Source organism: Heteronotia binoei, chromosome 3 (assembly GCF_032191835.1).
Source record: "Heteronotia binoei isolate CCM8104 ecotype False Entrance Well chromosome 3, APGP_CSIRO_Hbin_v1, whole genome shotgun sequence".
Taxonomy (NCBI): Eukaryota; Metazoa; Chordata; class Lepidosauria; order Squamata; family Gekkonidae; genus Heteronotia; species Heteronotia binoei.
Window position 1 is genome coordinate 92009228 of NC_083225.1, and position 22924 is coordinate 92032151.

Consider the following 22924-nt stretch of genomic DNA (forward strand, 5'->3'; position numbering starts at 1 on the left):
CCAGAGGCCAGCGGAGGCTCCGTGGAGAGGCCTGCGCTGGTCCCTGAAGGCCTCCAGAGGCCAGCGGAGGCTCCGTGGAGAGGCCTGCGCTGGTCCCTGGAGGCCTCCAGAGGCCAGCGGAGGCTCCGTGGAGAGGCCTGCGCTGGTCCCTGGAGGCCTCCAGAGACCAGCGCCGGCCTCTCCGGCCTCCGCAGCCGCCGCCAGCCCCGCCAGCAGCCCGGAGGAGAGGCCGCCACCACCCTGGATCCAGGTAAGCCAAAAGCGGGGGGGGGGGGGGCGGCTGGCCTTCCTTCTTTCCTTCCCTCCCTCCTTCCTCCCTCCCTCCTTCCTTTCTTCCTTCCCTCCCTCCTTCCTTCCTTCCCTCCCTCCCTTCCCTCCCTCCTCCCTTCCTTCCTTCCTTCCTTCCCTCCCTCCCTCCTCCCTTCCTGACTGAATGGGCCACTGGCCTGATCCAACAGGGCTTCTCTTATGTTCTTATGTGACAATACTGACTTTGGTGGACCCAAGCACTGATTCAGTGTAAGGGAGCTTTGTGTTTGTGACTGGAGTGGACAATACTGACTTTGGTGGACCCAAGCACTGATTCAGTGTAAGGGAGCTTTGTGTTTGTGACTGGAGTGGACAATACTGACTTTGGTGGACCCAAGCACTGATTCAGTGTAAGGGAGCTTTGTGTTTGTGACTGGAGTGGACAATACTGACTTTGGTGGACCCAAGCACTGATTCAGTGTAAGGGAGCTTTGTGTTTGTGACTGGAGTAGACAATACTGACTTTGGTGGACCCAAGCACTGATTCAGTGTAAGGGAGCTTTGTGTTTGTGTCTTCTGGTGCAATTTTGTTCTCAGATCCTGTATTTACTTCATCAGTATATGGGATAAGGCACTTTCTCAACTGTGCTGCATAATGCAGCCTATTTATTTTGTCCTGTTTGCTCTGTTGGCTCTATCTGCGCCACCTTCATCACTTTCGGGGTGTGGATCCCCCAGTGGGGTGGTCTCGCAACTCCCTCCGCCGGCTGTTTCTGATAGCCCTGCGCCCCCTCTTTCATTTGATATGTGTCCCGTGCTGATGCCACCCTCCCGCCGGGAGATGCCGCAAAATGAGCCCCCTTGAGGCTTATGGCGGCAGGGCTCGGGGGAAGCGAGCTAGACTGCTGTTCTTTTGAGGGGTCATAGAGTGTTTCGAGCCCGTCCCTGTGGCATCGGTCCCATCGTTGTGGGGCCCAGGGGGTCGGCGCAGCGGCACGCTGAAGCAGCCTGTCGGTCACTTCCGGGTTCCTGTCCTGCATCTCGACCTGTGACAGGCTGCTTCGGCGTGCTGCTGCGCCGGCCCCCTGGGTCCCACAATGATGGGACCGATGCCACAGGGACGGGCTCGAAACACTCTATAACCCCTCAAAAGAACAGCAGTCTAGCTCGCTTCCCCCGAGCCCTGCCGCCATAAGCCTCAAGGGGGCTCATTTTGCGGCATCTCCTGGCGGGAGGGTGGCACCCGCACGGGACACATATCAAATGAAAGAGGGGGCGCAGGGCTATCAGAAACAGCCGGCGGAGGGAGTCGCGAGACCACCCCACTGGGGGATCCACACACCGAAAGTGATGAAGGTGGCGCAGATAGAGCCAACAGAGCCAACAGGACAAAATAAATAGGCTGCATTATGCAGCACAGTTGAGAAAGTGCCTTATCCCATATACTGATGAAGTATATACAGGATTTGAGAACAAAATTGTTTCCGGCGGTGATATTTGGGGGATTTTTGGGGACGTCACAGGAAGTGCTGTGAAGTCACTTCCTGTTTCTGGCAGTGGCATTTGGGGGAAATGATGTCATTTGGGGGAAGTGATGTCACAGGAAGTGATGTCACTTCCCGTTTCCGGCAGGTGACGCAGGGAAATGATGTCACAGGAAGTGGTGTCACTTCCTGTTTCCGGCGGTGGCATGACGTCACCGGAAGTGACGTCACTTCCTGTTTCCGGCGGCGCGCGCCCCTACCTTCCACCCCCCCCCCCAAGGTGTCCCTGGCTGGCCTTCAGACATTATGGTCACCCTACTCACAATACAAGAACTTGTGAGCATTCAATGAAATTGCTGAGCAGTCAGGTTAAAACGGATAAAAGGAAGTACTTCTTCACCCAAAGGGTGATTAACATGTGGAATTCACTGCCACAGGAGGTGGTGGCCACTACAAGCATAGCCAGCTTTAAGAGGGGATTGGATAAAAATATGGAGCAGAGGTCCATCAGTGGCTATTAGCCACAGTATATATATATATGTGCGTGTGTGTATACACACACACATATATATTGGCCACTTTGTGACACAGAGTGTTGGACTGGATGGGCCATTGGCCTGATCCAACATGGCTTCTCTTATGTTCTTATGTTGGCGAGACGGTGGACCAACAGTTCATAGTCAACCATGTTTGCATAGCACCAAATACTTTTAAAATTGTTATTAAGTTGTATTGTTTTAAAATTGTAATTGAAATTGTGGTTTTAATAAGACTGTTAGCCCCGAGTCCGCTTGTGGAGTTGGCAGCATATAAATTTAAGGTAAATTAAAAAAATAATAAAATGTTGAATGCTGCTGTCAGGTCTAACAGCAACAGCTGCATCTACCCACTTCGATCCAGGTGTCTCAGGTCATCTGTAAGAGTGAGCTACGCTGTCTCCACCCCATGAATGGGTGGAAACCAGACTGGAATGGATCTGGGTGGTAGTTGGTAAGGGTCATGGGGCCCAAAGATGGATTCTTTAGGAGTGGTCTTACCACTGCCTCCTTCAACCCCACTGGAAAGATCCCAGATTAATTTCATGCTGATTTTATGAAAATTTTAAAATCTTGTCATTTTTGCACTGTTTGTCCCACTGCAGCCTCTGCTGCCCTGTTCAGCATAGCATCTGCTGCCTCCCTTCAAAAAGTACCCCCAAGTTTCAAAAAGATTGGACCAGGGATCCAATTCTATGAGCTTCCAAAGAAGGTGCCCCTATCCTTCATTATTTCCAAATGGAGGGAAGGCATTTAAAAGGCATGTGGTCCCTTACTGTGACTGCCAGAACTCCCTTTGGAGTTTAATCATGCTTGTCACACTCTTGCTTTTGTCTCCACCCCAAAGTTCCCAAATATTTCTTGGCAACCTTAGGCAGAATCCAGATCATCCACACCTTATTTAGGGTTCTGTCAAAATTCCCATGCATCTTGACACACATTCTATCAGCACTGTCTATCTGCACCTGCAAGAGAAAGGCTTGGGCACCAGGTAGGATCACTCAGCATTCAGGCTGAATGGGATTTTGCACCTGCCATTGGACAAGGCATGCAGCCTGGTGTGGTGGTGTCCTCTTTGGTCCCCTCCCTTGGCAACTGCCTTGGGTAGCCCTCAATGCACCAAACTGCCTGGCTCATGAAGGCCTTGTCTGTCTGGGGCAGGGGTGACCAAACTAGCTTAAGGTAAGAGTCACAGAGAATAAACCTCAGATGTGGGAAGGAAGGGAGGGAGAGAGGGAGGGACTTTAGCTTTAGATGCATTCTCCAAGCCACCAGCTGGCTTGGCTTGCAGAATTATTCAAATAGAGAAATGCCTTCTCCAAGCTGGCTGATGAGGTGGTGGGGGCTTTGAGAGCCACAGTTTGGCCACCCCTGGTCTGGGAAAACACACCCAGCACCCACAACTTCCAGGTTTGGGAGCAAAAGATGGCAGGTCCAATGTGGATTCATGTCACTTTGTTGCCTGGGGGGTGGGAGTTGGGGAAAGGGTGCCTTGCTTACCTGTTTGTGAGTGGCTGCCCCTTGGGATCCTAGTGGATGAGCCGCTGTACCTGCGGGGCCTGAAAACTTGGAGAGGCCAGCCATAGAGTGCAGACTTTGCTTTCCTGATGGTCTCTTCCCCTCAAGTGCTTGCCCAGCAGTGCTAGATGTCCTCTGCTTTACCTGGCACTAAAGTGTGTTTGCATCAGCTCTAAGCCATATGGCAGGGAGCTGTCAGACAGCATCCCATGTTGCATGCTCTACCTTCTGGAATTTCCTGGAACTGTTTGTAGAGCAGGGTGAGCCATCATTGGGTGCTGGGGGAGTGGTGGGGATGAAGTGGGGAGTGTGCTGACTGGGTACACATTTGGTCATTTTTGGGACAACTTCTGTGTTCTGGTCAGCTACTTGAAGGACGCTGTGGGAAAGCTTAATTTTACTCAAGGTGCGCACTTGGTCAGTATCCCAGATTGCTCTGTAAGCCTATTAAAGTCAAGGGGTTTAGAAGACTGTAGCTCTGCTTAGGACAGCACTATAAGACTTCTCCAGCATTCCTTATTTCTTCCCAGCCCTTGTCAACCTCTTCTTCCACTTCCCTTTCTTATCATTGTTCTCATCTTCTTGCTGGAAAAGGCAATGTCTTGTGTACAAAGAAGGGATGGCCTTGAAGGGGGCAGCAAGAAGACAATTAGACAGGATAGTGAGGTCATCAGCTTTTCTCCTCTTAAGTGTCATTCCTTATCTGACTCCAGATTACTACTCTTAGGGCAATTTCCTCCTTGAAAGTTTCACACTCAGTCTACTCTCTCTTTCAGCTAGAGATGTAGTTAAGAACTTATCTCGGTCTCTCCTTACTATCAAGTATATTTCCTAAATAAACCTTTATCTACATTTTAATGAGGTTGTCCACCATTGCTGTGTTAATTACTCTTATGTAAAAAATACAAGGATCCATGGGGTTTGGGAGACTAGAGATAAAATCATGCCATCCATACAAAATGTACAAACTATAAAAAAGATTTTAATAAACTATATCCATGTGATTCAATATTTATAAAATTCTATTTTATGAAACAAATTCTGTCTGTATTATCAAACAATATTGATTCCCCTACACAACATATTCCATCTCACATCAAAAAGCCTCTAGTTTATGGTTAAATATATAAGACCTGACTGCCAGCGCTGAAACTGGTCCAGTAATTGTATTTTTCCTTGTAAGAAAAGAATTGTAAGAAACTTAATTATTTGATTTTTCTGTTTACATTTCTCTCCCCTCCTCTTGTCTTATCTGGATAACTCTTAATAACATACCTTTTTTCAAATGAAGAACTATATGTCAGCTGTCACTGAGCAATCTTACAATAATAAACCAGGTTCCCTGTAACCATTGAGAAATGATTATTAATAAGAAAATATTTTCTCTTCTTTCAAGCAGAGAAGTTTATTGTAGTGCTGTTTTCTTTGAATACGGATGGCAAGAATTTAAATAGACCGAATTTCAATTAACTTTTCCTGAGACAGTGCTAAACAGAAATGTTTAGCAATTTAAATCTAACACAAAAATGTGTCTGTATGACAGACTATTGCTGCACACATATGCAATGTTCAATGAAATAATGAAAAACAATCTGCATTGTGGTTTCTTTGCCGGTTTCGTCCACTAAGAGACTCACCTCGAAAGAGGTTCACCATCCCATCTGTGATTCTTCAGACGCTACAGTGGTGGGAGTCAGAGAACAACATCTGCCAGGGAGCTCCCTTCCATCTGCCAACTCCCACTGTGACTATCACCACAGATGCTTCCTTGTGGGGTTGGGGGGCCCACATGGAAGGCCTGTGTGTGGGGGGCCAGTGGCCGCCAAAACTGACTCAGTTCCACATAAACTACCTGGAACTACTGGCGGTTCACTTTGCCCTACGCTCTTTCCGTCCTCTAGTGGCGGGAAAGACTGTAGCGCTGCTTACGAACAATACTACTGCCCTGTGCTACATCAACAGGCAGGGGGGGGCAGTGTCTTGTCAGCTCTGCACATTGGCGATGGATCTCTGGTTGGAGTGTCTCCAGTACGACATCTTCGTGAAGGCGGCACATCTTCTGGGGGTCCTCAACATTCAGGCAGACTCCCTCAGCAGGGGTGGGGCTTCCCCACACGAGTGGGAACTGCAGTGGCATTTTCTGAGGCCTGTATTCCAGCTTTGGGGGTACCCGCAGCTGGATGTCTTTGCCACGGCCGAGAACAAGAAGTGCCCCAGGTTCTGTTCCAGAGGGGGAGCGGATCCAGCATCTCTGGGAGATGGGCTCCTGCTTTCTTGGGAGGGCCGGTTCCTCTACATGTTCCCGCCTCTGCCGTTGTGGACGAGGGTGGTCAACAAAATAGCAAGAGAAAGACCACGCTGCATCCTGGTGACTCCCTGGTGGCCTCGCCAGAACTGGTTCTCGATCCTGCTCCAACTCTCAAGGGGGGTCTTCTACCAGTTCCCGGCAGAACCGGACCTCCTGTCGGCTCAGGGCGGGCATGTATTCCATCACAATGTGCCCCATCTGAAGCTGACAGCGTGGTTCATCGACCAGTAGCGTTCTCTGACAGGGTCCAGCAAGTTCTTATGAACAGCAGAAAACCGTTCACCCGCGCTTCCTATGACAGGAAGTGGCGGAAATTTACTAAGTTTTTAGTTAACCCTTCGGTTTCACCCAGCAAGGTGGGATTGGCAATTTTTTTTTATTTTTTGCTGTCACTAGTGGATGCAGGCCTGGTTTTCTCCTCCATTAAAGTTTATTTGGTGGCAATATCTGCCTTCCATGATCCGGTGGAGGGGTACTCTGTTTTTGCACACCCTCAGCCCAAAAGATATTTGAAGGGGTTGTTTAGGCTGCACCCACCGTCAAGATCGCCCCCCCCCCCCCAGTTGTGGGACTTGACTTTAGTGCTGGACAAACTAACTCGGCGTCCCTTTGAGCTGATGGCCACGTGCTCTTTGCAGCTCTTGTCCTGGAAGACTGCATTTTTGGTTGCCATCACATCAGCACGTTGTGTTGGGGAGCTCACGGCGATGCGTTGTGATTACCCTTATCTTGTTTTCAGAGAGGCTGGGGTTTCCCTGGCTCCGGACATTACTTTTCTTCCGAAGGTGATCTCTCAGTTCTACCTCAATTTAGAAGTTTGGTTGCCCACCTTTTACCCTAGCCCTTCCTCGGACGAGGAACGTAGGTTGCATGCTCTGGACGTTAAGCGTGCTTTACTGTTTTATTTGAAACGTTCAGAGGTTTTTCGTAAGGACAAGCAGTTTTTTGTTTCCTATGCTGCTCCCAAGATAGGTTCCAGGATTTCGTCTCAGAGGCTCTCAAAATGGCTCACTGAGACGATTAAACTCTGTTATTTGTTGGTGAAGAAGCCTCTACCTGGACCTGTTCGTGGGCACTCCACAAGGGCGATGGCCATGTCGGTGGCATTCCTGAGAGGCATGTCCCTTTCTGATGTCTGCAAGGCTGCCACCTGGTCTTCTCCGCATGCCTTCATGAAGCACTACGCGCTGGATGTGCATGCTCAGCAGAGGACTCGGTTGGGAACTGAGGTGCTGCAAGCTGTCTCTTCCGGTTGACCGTCTTCCCGCCTCCAGGTATGCTTTGCTTGCTAATCTCCCATGGGTGTGAAGCACAGAGGCCACGAAGAAGATAGACAGGTTGCTTACCTGTAACTGTAGATCTTCTAGTGGTCATCTGTGCATTCACACTACCTGCCCTCCTTCCCCACTGCTGATGGTCTCCCTCCAGTAGAAGCTTCCAGCAGTCAGGAAGGAACTGGTGGGATCCCCATGCTGGCGCCGGTGAACATGCGTACTGGGACGCCTGCGCATGCCCACTGGCGCCGAGCGCGGAAAAATCCTGGGCTTTACAGATACTGATTCAGGGATCGGCGCAGGCGCACTATCCCATGGGTGTGAATGCACAGATGACCACTCGAAGATCTACAGTTACAGGTAAGCAACCTGTCTTAAAACCATACAAAATTAAAACTGAATAACCATAAAATCGTACATAAAAAGGCATAAAATACTGTTGTAAAACTACAAATATAACAGAATGTGGCAGTTACAGCAAACAGATTGGCAAAGGTGTTTAGCCATTTCCTGACTCAAATATTAGAGTTTTCCTTATTCTTGTGGCGCCAGCCAAAATTTGCTAATTTATATGTAACCCCAGGGTTCTTATTGTCAAGAAGATTCTTAAGGAGTTGCAGTTTTTCATTACTGGTAAAAGGTATGGCTGTGGAAAATGGAAGTACTTTGCGATGATCATTATAAGCCTCACAGTCGAATATGACACGGACTAAGATTCAATACCATCATTGCAGCAGGGACATAATCGTTCTTGGAATGGCACATTTTTGTATCTCCCCTCCACCACCACTGAAGGGAGAATGTCCCACATCATAAGAGTAAACGTTCTCCAATATTCATTATTTGTTAAATGGTATAGGTAGGGCATCGGGATCACCCTGTTGATTGGTTCTGTCAGAGCTTGCCATTTGATTGTGCTATTAAGGTAATTTTGTCTGACAACGTCCAATATTCTCTACTTCACTATCTCCCTAGCATTATCATAAGAAAGAGAACTGAGATATTGTTTTGAAAGGCCGTAATAATGAATTCTGTCTTCTATGGCCCTAATCCATCTTGGGACCAAGGTATATTGCAGATTTAAACTGATCAAGCCCTTAGGAAAAAACCAGAACTGTTTCAACCAGAACTGGATGGCTAAAATCCAAAGCCTTGCTTCTATGTAATCATGTAAGTTTCTATCCTAATTAATGCATTCAGAATGCCCTTGGGTACCTGGAGGACTATTCTTAAAAATTGTGATTGAACACTCTCCAGTTTTTTGTAATTCGTAGTGATATTGATTGGGGCACCAAATGTTAGCTGGCAGAGGGATTTATCCTTAAACAATCTAAGGACCTCAATTATGTATTTACCCCCTTTGCCCCAGTAGAATTTTTGGATAGCCCCAGCACTCCTTTTGGCATTGGAAGTAATCATGTTTATATTGGTGGTTCCTCTTCCATTTGCTTGAAACATGACCCCCAGGCACTTAAAGCATGAAACTTGTTTAATGGGAATAGAATTTAAGTACCAATGGTATGATCTGGATGTCCTTTTGCCAAAGGCCATTACTTTGGTTTTAGAAGATAGAAGAAGATGATATTGGATTTATATCCCGCCCTCCACTCCGAAGAGTCTCAGAGCGGCTCACAATCTCCTTTACCTTCCTCCCCCACAACAGACACCCTGTGAGGTGGGTGGGGGTGGAGAGTGCTCTCACAGCAGCTGCCCTTTCAAGGACAACCTCTGCCAGAGCTATGGCTGACCCAAGGCCATGCTAGCAGGTGCAAGTGGAGGAGTGGGGAATCAAACCCGGTTCTCCTAGATAAGAGTCCGCACACTTAACCACTACACCAAACTGGCTCTTTTAGTGTAATTTACCTCTAGGTTGTTTTCCAGGCTATATTGAGCAAAAGCTTTCAAGGCTCTTCTGAGGCCTAAGGGAGTCCTTGAAAGTAAAACAGCATCATCAGCATAAAAGAGCACCCCTAGATGTTTTTAACCTAGCTTCAGTGGGTGGCATTCTGGTTTATTTATATGCGCTGCCAAATCATTAACGTAGAAGTTAAATAAGTAGGGGGCCAGGAGGCATCCTTAACCCCTTTGTTGGTAGAAATGAGGTCTGTCAAATAGACTTGATGGGAATATTTGACCCAGAGGGGACTCTGGATATTACTTCACCCCTGCCATGACTGATTATGTCATCTGCATCCAAGCCTTCTAACAGTCAAACTTTATTACAGGTATCTTGGAATTTAATGGGATGGCACTGTAGAATGAAGGACCCTAACGCAATTTTGATATAATTCTTGGTCAAGAAACTTGGAATTTAGACGAGCCATCATTGAATGGGTATAGGACTTTTGCTCTACCTGCAGAGGCCACAGAGCATGGCAGAGCCAAACGGAGGGCTCTGCATTTTAATATCCATCTTGCTCCAATTAAAAGTAATAGTACTCCCTCACTATGATCATTTTGCCTTAGCCCTTTTGCTTAACTCCTGAGATTTTTATTGCACAGTTGTAAATTTGTATTTACCCCCTAATAGGACAAATGATCAAGCTCAGGCAATTTTTTTAGAGTTGGAATCCTATATATGTCACCTGATTTCCACTTATCCAGCAGCGTATGTTATTGTAGGTGGTGGTTTTAATGTCCGAATCTCTGCTCCAATGCTAAGACTAGGAATTACCCATTAAGGGGAAATTGTATTACCATGCCTTTTAAAAGGTGCTCAAAATATACTAAGGTGTCCTCCTTAACAAGCTAATAAATAGAATTAACCTCAGAATCTTAAATGGGTCACTGCCTAGCGATCATCCAGCAAAGTTCACATATTGGTCGGGCATTAGAATGAGCGTCATTGACTACATCATGGTATCAGAGGAGGTGGTTCCCCACATAGAGCATTTTGAAGTTGCTCCATATTGTGACAGCAATCATTTGCCTCTAGTCCTAAAAATTGATTTACAAGAGCTAGTCATGCATTATGGTAAATCCCATAACACTAGGTTAGATCCAACAGATAGCCCTAGCTATAACCGCCCTAGATGGACAGTCTCATTGGAAAGGAGGATGGGTCTTTTTTTGTCCTGAGTCTGCCAATAACACCCTTCACTGATTGGTGAAGGCAGTCAATATTGATACCTGCCTAGAGGAATATAATCTAATTTCAAGGGAGATACAGAAGCAATTGGAAAGAGCTAAATTGGGGCCTTTAAACCAAAGAACTGGATTACACAAACCATGGTTTGATGCAGAATGTAAAAGGGCAAAGTATACCCTTAAAGTTAACTATGCAAAATATAGAATTAACCCTGGAGCAACATCCAAAAAGCCCAATATAAGGCCCTCTTTAGAAGAAAGAAACAGGAAAACATTACGGCTTCTTTGGGGGAACTTTGGAAGGCAGTAAAAGAAAAAAACTCAGTATTATTCTGGAAACTAGTCTCTGATCCATCACATAGCACCAAATATATTTAATAACCCTATTTTGCCAGATGCTTGGTTACACCATTATAAGATGGTATATGGGAAAACAATTACAAGTCCACTCAATTTTGTTATCATCCATAACTTACCAAATTGGCCCCTTGTGGGGTATACAGAAGTAAAGCAGCTCATTGATACCACAATATTCAACAATGCACATCAAATCTGATCTGAACCATACCCTTCACTAAAATGGGAAATGCTCTGAAACGGAACAGAATTATTTCCAACATTCAGGAGGAATTGGAAACTTACTGATCTGATCATTATTGTGGTGCCTTACTGTCTGATTTAACTTTCCTGGCCAGCAGGAAGAATGGCATGAATTTGATCTTCCCCCAAACAAGTACATATATGCCTTAACCTGATCTTCCCCCAAACAAGACTGTCCCAGTTAGCATTTATGTGTACAGAACTGTCAAACTTATTTGTTATGAGGGCTGGATCTGACATAAATGTCACTTTGTCAGGCCAGGCCACGAGTGCCATAAAAGGTAATGCCACATCCCAGAGATATAAACTTTATAAAGGACACAAGCAACCCCAATTAACAATATTCTTTTTTTACTCAAAATACAAACATACTTAAAACATTAACACTGGTGAATTCCAAACTGGTGTTTCCTCACCAAGTTTGTCTGCTCACCCCCACAATGAGCAGTTGGGAGAACCACATGTGCCACTCCTGAGTTCCTTGGAGGAATGGCATGGTAAAAATGTTATAGATGGGTAAGATTCAGGAAAGTCTGAGAATTAATCAAAACAAAACCCAGACATACTCCATGTGTGTGTGTTGTGGACTGAAAGCAACGGATTTATTGGGAAAACCACAAAAGCCCCAGTAAATGTATTTAATCACATGCAACACTAGTTTCCCCCCCTAAAAGATACCATAAAAGGGAAGGGGTATCTTAAATTTCCATATAAATTACATTTTGTATATATAACTCTTTTAGGAAATGAATCACAGTCCTTACAAGTAAATAAGGTTGTTTTTCAGCACACTCCACCCGAATACACTCAGCCTCAGCAGCCAAACACAGCTACAATCTGCCTCTCACTCTTTCCCCCCATCCTACCTCTGAGGATCACAAGGAGGCACATCAGACTAGGGATAGGTACAAACTGGGGAAATGGAGCTTTGTCCCTGTTCATGGTTTGTGAAGTCCCACAAACCACAATAAACGTCTTGTGTGTTGCAAATTGGTTTGGGTTTATGAGGTTTGTGGATCTTCCCTCCTTCCTTTCTGCTGGGGGCAGCTCCCTGAAGGCATCAGAATGGAAAAGGAGAAGATCTTCCCTCCCTCCTTTCTGTTGGTTGGGGTTCCCCAGTGCCAGTAGAATGGAAGGGGGGGGGGGGAGATCTTCCAAAAACCATTTAAAGGAAATGTGCCCTTTAAGTGGGTTTTGCAAGAGGGCACCATGTGGGAATGAAGTTCAAATAGTGCATTCACTGGGTGGATTTGCTGCTTGGACTCCACTCCCATGCAGTGCCTTGTTGTAAGCCGCCCTGAGCCCACCTCGGTGGGGTAGGGCGGGATATAAATCGAATAAAGTAAAGTAAAGTAAGTAAGTAAAGTAAAACCCATTTAAAGGGAACACTTAATTAATTTATTTCTGTGGATTAAATGCCTTCCCAATTCACTGGCACAACTCAAGTGAGTCAACTGAAAAGGCATTTAACTTGTGAGTTGCACTGTGGCGGCAGCAGCACACCTTGCAAAACCCATTTAAAGGAAATGTTTCAATGCCTTCTCATTTCACTTGTGACTTGTGCCACTGCTGTGACGCGGCTTGCAAAAACCATTTAAAGGGATCCCTTTAAATGGATTTTACAAGCTGTGCCACTGCACGGCTTGGAGAAAGCATTTAAAGAAACCATGATCTCTTTTAATGCCTTCTCCAAGCCCTGCTACTGGAGCCAGCATGTCTGCTGATGCAGACTGCACAAACCAACCTGGGAGGTTCATGTGGTCAGCAGGACAGAATGGCACAAACCAAGGTTCATGAACCACAAACCAGGGCTGGTTTATCATGAATTTTGGTTCATGCCAATCCCTACACCAGAGCCCCCTCCCCCACTGCCCCATCCTCACCACCATGGCTGGGTTCTGGCTCAGAAGGAGGAGGAGTCTGAACCAATACTCCTTCTAAGCTGTAGAGTCTTGTGAGCAACAATTCTACTTCGTGAGCTACTGGCAATAAAGTTGTGAGCAAGCAATTTGGCTAGTGCATAAATTAATTTGCTCTGGGGCCATTTTTTCTCAGCCAAGACAAAAATGTGTGAGCTGAAGGCTAAAAAATGTGAGCTAGCTCACAATAACTCAGCTTAGAGGGAACACTGGTCTGAACCTGCCTCTCCCAGATCTCCCCACCCCCAGTTCTCATCCTTCTTGCATTTTCCACAGAAGGAGCAGAGCTGAGGGAAAGGCCTGACAGATAGGTGATTTCTGAAACCTCCTGGGGGTACTTTTTGTCCTCCTGTGACCCTTTTTCTCTCACAGGCTGAGAAAGTGTATCAGGGAGAAGGGAGGTCTCTGTGCCCAACCCACCTCAAACAGTCATTCTGCCTTTGGGTTCTGCAGCTGTTTAGACATGTGGCAGCAAGGCTGGGATGTCTTTCCCCTCAGAGCAGCACACACAAGACCGCCCAGTTGCCTCCCAATCCAGGCGCTGGCCCTCCTCCTCCTCTGCCAGCCTCGTCATTTCATTGGCAAACTACTGTTCTGTGCACTCACTCTTGCCAACCCCACTCATGGTTGCCATTTGAAAAAATGCAAAGCTGATTGGTACAGCGGTGGCAGCCCTGGACACTTGGCTCTGTTCCCCCCTGTAGTGGATTCCCCTATCCTTGCTGAACTGCAGTTGGAAGGGGTGGGAGGGAAGAAACCAAACCTCCTCTATCTCTCCCTGTGCTGTCATCCACCCCCATTATTTTACCTGAGCTGCTTAGCTTTGTCCCTAGCCATTTCCTTTCTATTTCTTGACAGCTCCAACTACATACAACTCACAGCATGCACTCACTCCCTACCCCAGCAGCCTCCTGCCTTCCCTACCTCACACCAGTTGCTCATGGGCCAGATGAGCTGTGGATGGGCCTGTTCTGACCTATGAGCTCAGTATGTTTTAAATCTCTGCTGTACAGCCTTTCTGCTCAACACCAACCATTGTACAATCTCAGGCTTTGAGAGTGCTTTTTTTTTAACAAGCATGTATCCTGTGTTTTCATGAGCTGTTTTATTCTCTTTGTAGATGTGTTACTAGGCTGAAGGGAAAGGCTTTGCCTCTACTCACTAGCAGACAAGCAAGATACTTTGGAGAATAGGGGCACAGGCTATGGCTTGCCTGTCCTATAATAAATGGTTTGTCTATAATCCTTACAGTTAGCAAAAACAAGAGGAGTTGACTGTGGCTCAGATCATGAGCTACTCATTGCAAAATTCAGGCTTAAACTGAAGAAAACTGGGGAAGTCATTAGACCATTCAGGTTTGACCTTGATCACATCCCTTATGAATATACAGTGGAAGTGAAGAATAGGTTTAAGGAAGTAGAACTGATTGCCTGAAGAACTATGGATGGAGGTCTATGACACTGTACAGGAGGCAGCAATCAGCACCATCCCACGGAAAAAGAAAAGCAAGAAAGCAAAGTGGTTGTCTGATGAGGCTTTACAAATAGCTGAGGAAAGAAGGAAAGCGAAAGGCAAAGGTGAACAGGAAAGATTCACTCAACTGAATGCAGATTTCCAGAGAACAGCAAGGAGAGATAAGGAGGCCTTCCTGAAGGAACAATGCAAAGCAATAGAGGAAAATAATAAAATGGAAAGGACAAGAGATCTCTTCAAGAAAATTGGAGAAATCAAGGGAACGTTTCGTGCAAAGATGGCCATGATAAAGGACAAAAATGGTAGGGACCTAACAGAAGCAGAAGAGATTAGGAAGAGGTGGAAAGAATACACAGAAGAATTATACAAGAAGGATCACAATGTTCTTGACAACCATGATAGTGAAATTGCCGACCTTGAGCCAGACATCCTGGAGTGTGAAGTCAAATTGGCCTCAGAAAGCATTACTAACAACAAAGTGAGCGGAGATGACGGTATCCCAGTTGAGCTATTCAAAGTCCTAAAAGATGATGCTGTTGGTGATGCACATATTATGTCAACAAATTTGGAACTATCAGAAGTTCAAGCTGGGTTTCAGAGAGGTAGAGGAACTAGAGATCCAATTGCCAACATTCGCTGGATTATGGAGAAAGCACGGGAGTACCAGAAAAACGTCTATTTCTGCTTCATTGACTATGCTAAAGCCTTTGATTGTGTGGTTCACAACAAACTGTGGCAAGTCCTTAAAGAGTTGGGAGTACCAGCCCACCTCACATGTCCCCTGAGAAACCTGCATAAGGGTCAAGAAGCAAAGGTAAGAACGGGATATGGAACAACTGATTGGTTTAGAATAGGAAAAGGAGTTCGACAAGGATGTATATTGTCACCCTGCTTATTTAATTTATATGCAGAGTACATCATGCGGAATGCTGGCTTGGATGAAGCACAAGCTGGAATTAAGATTGCTGGGAAAAACATCAACAACCTCAGATATGCAGATGACACTACTCTAATGGCAGAAAGTGAAGAGGACCTAAAGAACCTCTTGTTAAGGGTGAAAGAGGAGAGCACAAAAGTAGGCTTGAAACTCAACATCAAAAAAACTAAGTTCATGGCATCTGGCCCCATCACACCTTGGCAACTAGAAGGGGAAGATGTGAAAGTAGCGACAGACTTCACATTTTTGGGATCCAAGATCACTGCAGATGACTGTAGCTATGAAATTAAAAGACGTTTGCTCCTTGGGAGGACAGCTATGGCGAACCTAGGCAGTATAATAAAAAGTAGAGACATCACCCTGCCAACAAAAGTCCATATAGTAAAAGCTATGGTATTCCCAGTAGTAATGTATGGCTGTGAGAGTTGGACCATAAGGAAGGCTGAGCACAAGAATAGATGCTTTTGAGCTGTGGTGCTGGAGAAGAATCTTGAGAGTCCCTTGGACTGCAAGAAGATCAAATCAGTCAGTCTTAAGGGAAATCAACCCTGACTTTTCCCTGGAAGGTCAGATGCAGAAGCTGAAATACTTTGGCCACCAAATGAGAAGGAAGCATTCACTGGAGAAGATCCTGATGCTGGGAAAGACAGAAGGCAAAAGAAGGGGTGGCAAAAGATGAGATGGCTGGACAGCATTACTGATGTACCTAACATGAATTTGAGCAGACTTAGGAGGATGGTGGAAGACAGGATGGCCTGGCGTGACTTGGTCCATGGGGTTGCAAAGAGTCGGACTCAACAGTGCAATTGAACAACAACAAACAATAATAATGAACAAGCATCTTTCATGTTTCATGTTTTTATAGAGATATTTTTGGAGTTTGAGTGTGCTTTCGGTTTGGCTAGGGCCACTAAATAGGCTGCCCCACTAATAAGGGTGTTTTTAGTGATTGTGTTTTTTGAAATTAAAAAAAAAATAATCCAGTTTAGGGCTTTATCTCCTTTCAAAATTCATGTAGGCCAGATAGGGGTGATTTAAAAAGATTTTAGGTTTCTCATAAAAGGCAGCGTGACTACTAGGCCACATCAGGCTCCCTTTTAAAGAGACTAGGGTTGCAGTGCATCTTGCTTTCAGCCACTGAAAGCTGGTGCATCCTTAGATTTCCATAGGGTAAACCACACCTTCTCTCAAGTAATAGGGGGCACCTGATTTCTAGCTTGCAAGGAAATCAGGTTTGTCCCAGGATCTAGTTAGGAGAAGTTTAACTAGGAGGATATAACAAGGATTGCCTTCATCTCAAGGTAGCCTTTTAAAAACTGTAGCCAGGTAGAGGGAGGATCACCTAGTCCCCTAAACTTTACCAGACTACTACTACCCCAACCCAAAGAGGGACAGGTTAGGGACCAAAAAAACAAACAAACAAGTTTTGGTGGGAGGGTTTTTAAAAAGAAGTCAGGGCACCTGTTGGTTCAGGGTACAGTGCAGTGAGTTAGGTTTGTAAAAAACTCCACTCTCAGTTCAGGTTGTGTGAGACTGGCCAAGGGTGACATGAGTGACAGGCAGCAGAAGAGGGGCCCTGGGGGCAAGGCCAAGGAGAAGACTAGAGGGGTGGAGGGGAGGGGGAGGACCCAGGTCTCTCCCCCACCTGTGCATGGGGCCACTCCACAGCCACCTTCCAGCACTCCAACCTCTGGCCGGAGTGTGATGAAGAAGAAGGCCCGCCTTGGGCCCTTCATCGATGCTGCTGCTGGGGCACCCTCAGCAGAGGTGCCAGTAGGTGCTGGCACTGAGCAGGGGTCTGCTACTCGGGCAGTCTCTCCTCCAGCTAATGTCGCTCGGCCTCAGCAGCCGGAGGAGGGGCAGCAAGAGCAGCCCTCCTTGGAGATGAGCTTTGGGGACAGTCTTCTGTCCAAAACGATCACCCCAAGGAGGGTGCAGAGTGTCGTGCAGGAGCTGGAGGAGAAGCTGGTTGAGGAGGACCAGCCCCCTTCTTCAGTTTCTTCAGGCACCAGCAATCCTTCAGGGGATGACCAGGAGTGGAGGCCACATGGGGTGGAGGAGAAAGAGATGGAGACACACGAGGTGCCTCCATCTCCGCCCACTTCCCCCCAGCAGCCAGCCCCTCCTGCCACCCCGAGACACGATGTCTGCCCCAAGCACCTCAAAGGAGGCAGCTCCTGACACCCAAGCTGCCAGTCAGTTTGGGCATCCATTCACCTACAAAGTCTGGAAGCATTTCCAACTTATGGAGGATCCACGCTATGCGCAGTGCCAGCTGTGCAGGGCCCGGATCAGTCGTGGGCGGGATCCTGCCCACCTGACTCTGGGGGGGATGTGGAATCAACTGCGGAAGCACCACCCGGGGTTGCTTCTTAAGGGGGAGAAGCAGGCTGGTGCTGTGGTGCCCAAGCGGCCAACACCACCCAGCCAGGAGGTCCATCCCATCGCGACTACCTCCGCTCTCCAGGAGCATTCCGTGGAAGTACAGGGACGCCAGGCATCTCTGCTTGAGAAATTTGGTAGGGGTGGCACCTGTGTGCCAAGAAGGGGAATCAGGTATGGCAGGAGGGTGATCGCCTGGAACCTTGCCAGGTCGATCATCCATGGGCTTCCATTTTCAGTGATCGAGAATCCTGGGGTGCTAGGGTTGCTCAAGTACCTGGCACCCTGGTACAAAGTTCCTGTGAGAACCACCATTAGCAGGACCATGGCAGTTAGAAGCCTGGGTAGGCAGCAGGGACGTTGCTACGAGCTTCGTGGTGACTGATGGTGGCTCCAACATCAAAGCGGCTGTCCAGCGTCAGGGCCTAAAATGCCTTCCTTGCGTGGCCCACCTTCTCCACCTCGTGGTTAAGGACGCATTGGGCCAGACGAAAAGCCAGGATCGTCGGTATCTAGCCGCGATCCATGAGTACCGACTTCTGCTCCAGAAGTGTCGGCACATCATGGGTCACTTCGCACGCAGCAATACGGACTCGTATCGGCTGCGTGAGAAAAGACACTGACAGGCATGCCAGGGCACTGCCTGATTGGTGACGTCAGCACACGCTGGAACTCCACCTGTGCCATGCTGGAGCACATGGTGGAGCAGAGAGCAGCCCTGGATGCCTTTGTCTCTGAGACGAGGGTCTTTCGGGATGAGAACCGTCTCACCCAAGAGGATTGGGTGGTCATTTCTCAGACTGAGAAGGTTCTTGGGCCCTTCAAGACCCACAAAGAAGATGATGATGATATTGGATTTATATCCCGCCCTCCACTCCGAAGAGTCTCAGAGCGGCTCACAATCTCCTTTACCTTCCTCCCCCACAACAAACACCCTGTGAGGTGGGTGGGGCTGGAGAGGGCTCTCACAGCAGCTGCCCTTTCAAGGACAACCTCTGCCAGAGCTATGGCTGGCCCAAGGCCATGCTAGCAGGTGCAAGTGGAGGAGTGGGGAATCAAACCCGGTTCTCCCAGATAAGAGTCCGCACACTTAACCACTACACCACTACACCAAAATGATCTCATCTGACACGGGGAGCATTGCTCTGTTCGTCCCCATGGTCCAGATGGCCCATGAGGACCTGGCCTGGTTTTAGTGCCAGCTCAAGGCCATGCAGACATTCTTCCAGCGGTGCGCGCCTTGGTTGTTAGGCTGCAGGAAGGGCTTGAGGCCCGCTTTCAGATTTTCACCCAGGATAAGGTCTACATGATGGTGACCATGTTAGACCGTGCCTTAAGGGCACAGTCGCCGAGCGGGCCAAGGAGCTCGATCGCTGGCGGGACGAGCTCTCCCAGAAGGTCGAGCGTTCTAGAGTCAGGGCGGGCCCAGTGCCGGTAGTTGAGGAGGATGGGGGTGGAAGCAGCTCATCTGCCACTTCCACTGCTGTTGTTCATCCCCAACCTCCCCAGCTAGGCAGTGTTTTCCAACAGACTCACGCCACAAAGAGTCCTGAGGTGACACTCATCGGGCGAGTCGTTGGCCCCTCTAGGAGCGGTAGGGCACCAAGAGCGAAGACGGGTGCTGCGATGGTGAGGGACTATCTTTTGGAGCCCCTCGAGCCGCAGGAAGCAACTCCTTTGGACTACTGAGTCACGAAGGAGGAGGTCTGGCCGGCCCTCTCCTCCGTGGCCAAGGCATTCCTCTCATGCCCACCGACGAGCATGCAAAGGGAGCGCGTCTTTTTGCATATAGGAGACATTGCCTGCCAACATCGCAATCACCTGCAACCCTGGACAGTTGAGCAGTTGGTCTTCCTGAAGGTCAACTTGCCTCTGTTCGGCTCCCCGAACGTAGGCTCTGAGAGTGAATAAAGTGAGCACCTACTTGTGCCTGCATCCTCTCTTGGCCCGTGCTTGGAAGGTGGTTGTAAAACGCTCCTCCACTAAAAATAGACTAGAGTCCAAAGACAGCCCAAAAACTCACTCACAAATTTATTGGCAGTGCATCCCCCCCCCACCCCTCATCCCTCCCCAAACCAAAAGAGAATGCTGGTTTAAAAACTGCAAAGTGATCCAAATTTCCCCAGTCCCCCAACCACACATGCCTTATAATACTGAAAGGGCCATTGCAGCCCCCAACTATAACCGACAGCACCCACAGGCCCAGCCTGGATAACCCAGGTTTTTTTTTCAGGGGAAGGAGGAAGAAAGAGGGAGGTTCCAGTGCACAACAAGAGCCAGCATGCTTGTTGTGCTTGGCCAGCTCTCCTCGTGTTGTTTGGGGCAGGGCTGGAGATCTGGCATCTGCAGATTGTGTGTTCTGTGGCAGGGAAGCTGGCACCTGGGTGAGAGACCCAGAGCCTGCATTCTTGTTGTGCTTGGCCAGCTCTCCCCGTGTTGTTTGGGGCAGGGCTGGAGAGCTGGCATCTGCAGATTGTGTGTTCTGTGGCAGGGAAGCTGGCACCTGGGTGAGAGACCCAGAGCCAGCATTCTTGTTGTGCTTGGCCAGCTCTCCGCGTGTTGTTTGGGGCAGGGCTGGAGAGCTGGCATCTGTAGATTGTGTGTTCTGTGGCAGGGAAGCTGGCACCTGGGTGAGAGACCCAGAGCCAGCGTGCTTGTTGTGCTTGGCCAGCTCTCCGCGTGTTGTTTGGGGCAGGGCTGGAGAGCTGGCATCTGCAGATTGTGTGTTCTGTGGCAGGGAAGCTGGCACCTGGGTGAGAGACCCAGAGCCAGCGTGCTTGTTGTGCTTGGCCAGCTCTCCGCGTGTTGTTTGGGGCAGGGCTGGAGAGCTGGCATCTGTAGATTGTGTGTTCTGTGGCAGGGAAGCTGGCACCTGGGTGAGAGACCCAGAGCCAGCATGCTTGTTGTGCTTGGCCAGCTCTCCCCGTGTTGTTTGGGGCAGGGCTGGAGAGCTGGCATCTGCAGATTGTGTGTTCTGTGGCAGGGAAGCTGGCACCTGGGTGAGAGACCCAGAGCCAGCATGCTTGTTGTGCTTGGCCAGCTCTCCCCTTGTTGTTTGGGGCAGGGCTGGAGAGCTGGCATCTGGGTTTGCTGCAGCCCCTTGAGCAGATTGTGTTTTGCATAGCAGTGATGTTGGCAACTGGGTTTACATTGGTTCCAGGCCTGCAGGGTTCATCGAGTAGATAGAGGGATGTAGTGCACTTGGGTCCTATAGAGATTCTCTGGTGTGAAGTTAGGTTTGGCTTTGGTTGCCCCAGGAATTGGCCCCCCTGGTCCAATTTTTTGGGGGGGCCTTGTGGGTTTTGTGTGGGACAGTGCCCTGAAGCTGCACAGCAATTTGGGGGGCTCTCCTCAAAACCTCCTACTCCCCAGAGCCACTTTCCCCACGACAATTACAGTGAGGAAGTGGTTCTAATTGTTTTTTTCTCACCATTGGGAGCAGTGTTCCTTTTGGGGTGCCCACAGATCAGTGCAGTCTTTTTGGACCGGGGGGGGGGGGGTTCATGCTGGGTAGTCCCCTGAAGCTGCCCTGCAGTTTTGGGGCCTCTCCCTCAAACTCCCCTCTGGCCAAAACCACTTTCCCCACACCAATTATAGTGGAGGAAGTGGCTAATTGGGCTTTCCCCATCATTGTTGGCAATGGGTCTTTTGGGGAGCCCAAAGACAGGGACCCCCTGGCCCAATTTTTTGGGGACTTGGGGGTTTTGTAGGGGAGAGTCCCCTGAGGGTTCCCTGCAGTTTTTGGGGCTCTCCCTCAAACCCCCTGCCCCCCAGTATCCTCTAATTATGCCCTATGTTGCCATTGATTTCAATGGCCCATAGGGTATAATGATGAAATAGGGGCACCCTCTTTGGGTGCCCCTGGAATGGGACCCCCTAGCCCAATCTTTTTGGGACTTTGGGGGTTTGTAGGGGAGAGTCCCCTGCAGGTTCACTGCAAATTTGGGGGCTCTCCCTCAAACCCCCTCCCCTCCAGGCAGCTTCAAATATACCCTATTTGCCATTGATTTCAGTGGCCCATAGGGTATAATGGGGCCGTATATTCGGAAATAGCTGCGCATCTACTGTATATGTGGCTATTCCGACTACGGAATTCAGAAATATACAGGATTCCATATTTTTTCCCCCGTATACTTCCGAATCCGTGTACTACAGAATTTTTTTTTTGCACATCCCTACACAGAGTCCAGTCTATTGGGTGATTAACATGTGGAATTCACTGCCACAGGAGGTGGTGGCAGCCACAAGCATAGCCACCTTCAAGAGGGGTTTAGATAAAAATATGGAGCAGAGGTCCATCAGTGGCTATTAGCCACAGTGTGTGTGTGTGTGTGTGTGTATATATACACACACACACACACATATACGGTATATATAATTTTTTTTTGCCACTGTGTGACACAGAGTGTTGGACTGGATGGGCCATTGGCCTGATCTAACATGGCTTCTCTTATGTTCTTATGGTAAGAAACACATCTTGAAAGGTTTGATTTTTTGCACATTTCAACTCTGCCCTGATTAAAAATGCACTATTATGTTAATAGTTCAAAGGTAGAAGAAGTTCCAAATGAAATAGAAAAGAACATCTGGACTGAAATTGCACCGAAGGAGGTCATGAAGCATGTAATTGAGTAAATTACACATGAATGTACATCATAGTCTTCCAAACCACAGCTCCTGCATGCGGCATTATCCCACCCCAAATGGACATTTTTCATGTCATATGCCAAGGTGATAGTTCAACACTAAATTTAAGGTTTGCTCCATTCTATTCTGATCTCAGAAAATTAAACTAGTACGTCTTCAGTATCCTGGCATGCCGCCACACTCATCTAGACAAAATCCAAGCAAGAACTTGGCAAATGCAAATAGCTTATGCTGCAGAAGTTGCAGCAAGGTGACCTAGAAATTGAATTTGGAGCAGATTGTCAAGGTCATGCCAGCTTTTTAAGTTTAATACATTTATTAATTGTCTCCATGGTACATAAAATTACTATCTCCTGTACATTTTAGAACTTTGAAAATAGGCTATGCTTTTGGTGATTCTAGACTGAGAAATCCCCCAAGGAATATTCTACCAAATGGTTGCTTATACTCAACCTACTCTGGAGTTCGGTTTCTATTACAGTACCTGGTAAGGATCTGAAGAAATCTGCC